The sequence below is a fragment of the Cicer arietinum genome, chromosome 6, assembly GCF_000331145.2.
Source record: "Cicer arietinum cultivar CDC Frontier isolate Library 1 chromosome 6, Cicar.CDCFrontier_v2.0, whole genome shotgun sequence".
NCBI classification, from domain to species: Eukaryota; Viridiplantae; Streptophyta; class Magnoliopsida; order Fabales; family Fabaceae; genus Cicer; species Cicer arietinum.
In genome coordinates this window covers 12,058,340-12,062,995 of record NC_021165.2, presented here as the reverse complement: position 1 = coordinate 12,062,995, position 4,656 = coordinate 12,058,340, and the positions used below count along the sequence as shown (strand labels likewise).

The following is a 4,656-nucleotide window of genomic DNA, read 5'->3' as shown; positions in this document are numbered from 1 at the left end:
TACATGACTTTCCAGTTCATACATTGCCATCTTATGCACTTCTGGATTTGTCAACACACAAGATAATGCCCACTCTAAAGTTACAGCAGATGAGTCTGTTCCAGCAAGAAGCATACCCTACATCATCATATATATTATATTACAAATGGTAATTAATTAATGATGTTTATATATGAAAAATAAGTATATTATTATATATATTACCAGCACAAGGCCTTTGATGATTTGATCAGTATAATATTCAGGTTGTGATTCTTGTAAACATAGAAGATGATCAATCATGGTATCTGTATGTTGCTTTTTGTTGCGATGTTCTTCAATCAGTCCTCTCAAGAAACTATCGGTTTTGCTACTTATCTTCTTTAACCTCTTCTCCAAATTTTCATAGTCAATCAACCTTAGTATTGGCATGAAATCATTCTTATTATTTGCCCATGACAACTTCAACAAATCACTCACCATGGCTCTAAATTCCTTAGCTTCTTCTACATCTGTCATGTCACAATCATCTCCGTAGTATCTTTTACCGGAAATCATTCTCATTATGTTATTAAAAGTCATATCATAGAATCTTGAACTAAGTTCAACTTGGACAAAATCCTTTGATGAATCCTCAGCCAACTTTTTAATAAGCCTTTGAGTTTCATCCCTTCGGATTTCAGAGAAACTATTGATGCGGTGGTTTGAAAGGACGTCAATGGTAGTAATGCGGCGAAGATTGCGCCAATGCTCACCGTAAGAGGAGGTTCCTAAAGTAGTATAATTGTAAAATATGTATTTACCTGAGAGAAAACGTGGCCTATTTGCTAGAACGATGTCGTTTTTAGTGAAGCATTCTTGGAATATAGATGGTGAAGACACAACGACCACAAGGCGTGAACCAAACCAAAGAGAAATGACATCACCGTATTTTTTAGTGAGTTCTTTGAAGGTGTGGTGGAGGGGACGTTTGAGGTGGTGAAGGTTGCCAATTATGGGAAGTGAAGGTGGACCTGGTGGGAGGTTTTTGAATATTCTTGATTTGAAGAGAAGGTTGAAGATGAAAAATAGAACAAGATAGAAGAGAGAGTAGGAGAAGAGGGAAATCATGTCCATGGCTCTTGATGTGGTTTTGTAATATTGTGCTTCTCAAATGCTTATATAATAAGAGTCATAGCCTATTGCCGAATTACCTTGCATGCTTGCATGCCATGGCATTCTTTTGCATTTGCTCATATGGTACAAATTATGGGAAATGGTATCTCTACCCAACAAAATATACATAATAATATTGTAACCATTGTTTTATGTCAAGTTTGCCATTTCACAATCATTAGGAGATTAGTTTATATTTTAAGTTTATTATTATAGTAATTAAGTTTCTATTAATCAAATCTAATTGATTTATTCGTTATTAATTCAATTTTTATTTAATTTCTTTTTATTTGAAGAATTAAATAATAAGTTATGCAATCAATTGCATGTACTGTCAATTTTTTGAAAGAAAAAAAGTCTTTTTATTGAAAGTTGAAAAGTTAGTTAGAGAATAAAAAAAAAAAAAAAGACATATATCCACGATTGGACAGTTTTTTTGAAAGAAAAAACAAATGTTAACAAACGGAAAAGGTGAAATGACTGGGCATCAACTATCTTCTAAACATAATAATATTGTAAGTATTGATTTATGGCAAGTTTGCCATTTGGCAATCATTAGGAGATTAGTTCACATTTTAATTTACATAATAATATTGTAAACATTGTTTTATGGCAAGCTTGTCATTTGGCAATTATTAGGGGATTAGTTCATATTTTAAGTTTTTAAGCTTGTTTTAATTTTTAAAATATTATTTTAACAATCACCACTTCAAATTATTGTTTTATATTATTATTATTGTATTATTGTGTTTAAATTTAAAATAATCAGTCGTAATTGATCCCCTTACATGCATGCTTTAAGTGATAGAAACAAAAATCAAAATGAGTGTAAACAAACAGAAAAGCTAACAATAAAAATTGAGAAACAATCAAACTTAATTGTCTTTGGGGCTTCCTTTATTTTTGTGATTAAATTATTGTTTTTATCTCACAAGTATTTAGTATTACATGCAATCATATAGTCACAATTTCAAATTTCAATCAACTACGAAAAAATCAAACAACCGTTCGTATAGAACCTCTTTACTCACTAAAAAAAAATTTGTTAATTATCTTTCGTTTATTGATGGATGTACAATTCTTAATGGATCAAGTTTACCATAAATTTTACAAAATACTCTTTAGTAAATGGAATCTCATTTCACTATCTAGTTATAGAAGTTTGACATTTTTGTTGAATCTTTCTAATCATTTAGAATAATGTGATGACAATTTGAATAATCAAGAATTGGTTTATGTTAGAGAATTATAAAATCTCAAGACTAAATTTAGTTTATGTCATAATTTATCTTCGTGCGACGCACGGATTACACACTAATATCATTTAATTTTGTTTATAATTGTGAATCTAAAAACTTTATGAAGCAAAAAATCGTCTATAATATATCTATTAAATAAATAAATAAATAAAATTAATTTTTTTTTATAAAATTCATAATTTTATGGACAAAATTCTCCAAAGTAATCTTTAATGTGTTCAACGGTGTAAATATAATGTTTTTTTTTTCATATTACCTTGTATATATTTGATGTATAAAATTATTTTTCTTTGTATCACCTTGTATGTTTGGTGTATAAATAGAAGGATAAACAATTAAAATTAATATCAATATTATTTTATTTTATTTTATTTTGTTTTATAATTTTTTACATTTATTTATTTTCATAAAATTATTATTTTGTGGAGACAATAATAGGGAGAATTTTTTTACATTTTTCATATGTGGGGACAACTGCCCCAACCAATACTTTATACATGCATCCGCCGTTGAGAGGGACTACTATCAAACAATTATAAATCATCTCATGTATGATTTTTAATACATACCTCCAACTTTAAAGTAAAAACTGTCCCGTGAGTATGATGTACGATTAGTAATAGTTAATGTAAATATTTATTTTAAATTGCGAGTTTAATCTCTATTTATGATATTGAATGAAACAAATGTAAATTTTTAAAAGCTTTTAATGAATTTTAAGTCTCTACTTTAAACTTAGATACTATTTTTTCACCTTAAATTTTAGAAATTCGAAAAAATAGTAAACATTTGATGTTTCACAATATATTATTTAAGTACTTAATTCATTTACATTGTCATTGCCCTTCTCTCTATGACTTAAGATTTATATAATTTTAACTATGTTAAGTAATTAATGTCATCTTTTGGACATATTAATTTTGTTTACGTGTTGTGAGCAAATTGTGTGTTCCTATCATCGACATTATAATGATAAAGTTCAACATAGGATTATTCATTTGCCGGCATCTCTATTGAAGTAATAAGACATATTGGTCGTTGTACATTTGCATCGTCCTTTTATGACCATTTCAACGTCAGAATATCCCCCGAAGCACTAAAAATCAGTCTAGTAGTTTGGAATGAAACATCTAAAAGTATAATGAATTATAAGATCTAAGGTTAATATTTTTTCTAATAAATTAACTATTAATATTTGTCAATAAAATAAATTTCTTCAAGAATAATTTATAAATTAATATACACACACTAAAGTTATATGGGTCTAAGTAGAATTGTAATTATATTACACTAAAGTTATATGGGTCTAAGTAGAATTGTAATATAGTATTTCTTTAATAATCTTTTGTTTATAAGAAAACTTTCAACCTTGTAAATGGAAAAACTTGATTGAATATGAAAGGATCAACCAAATTTTCAAATGAAAATCATTGAAAAAAACTAACTAATATTTTATTATGATAAGAGAGTAATGTTAACGATGTTTTTTTTTTTATTTTCGTTTTTTAATCGGTTAAAATACAGGTACATGTTATCATAAAGTGATATAATACACTATAAATTTCATTCAAGAAACAGTGAATGATGTAAAAAGAATGTTAAAAGAAATTGTTATTAGCATTACTCGTGACACGAAACACCTTGTCATCCACGCGTCTCTTGTGGTGACTTATATACACGTTATCATAGTATTCTCTAGTAGATTGAGACACTTTTACATTTAGCATTTAGCATATAGGCCATCTTACACAAATGTTTGTCTTTAGTAAATATTTCACTTTCGGAAAATGATGTTATTTATGCAATGGTTTTGGCGTTACCACACGGTGGAGGTAAGAATTGTTGCTCTATGTTTATAACATTTCTTAATAGTATTTCACCTTCATATTTTTCTCTAGGACGCATGGGAAGAAGACAACGACTGCGACAAAGAAAATGTCCAAAAAATAGAGTGAATTGGATTCTCTACTCCAACAATTTAACCTTATGTTAAGATATTTTTAAATGATTTGGATGGAGTAGACCGGAAGTAGTGGAGATGAACGGAATGGAATAAACGATGTTTTGAAGATCATCCTATTCAAACACTGAGAGAAATTATTGTAAGAGTAAATTTTGAATTTAGAAGAAATAAAAAAATATAATAATAATAATAATTAATAATAACTCTTTATTTAAAATAATGCAAAGACAAAATTATTCACGTGGTTGTTTAAATTTAATTTCAAATAATGATTTTGCCTTTTAAAATGTTAATATATAT

At 27.8% G+C, this 4,656-nt stretch overlaps 1 pseudogene; it reads right to left on the bottom strand.

Annotated features, from left to right (window-relative positions):
* Positions 1 to 1,265, bottom strand: part of LOC101501831 (isoflavone 2'-hydroxylase-like) — a 1,856-nt pseudogene extending 591 nt beyond the window's left edge.
* Between the last annotated feature and the right edge of the window lie 3,391 nt (positions 1,266 to 4,656).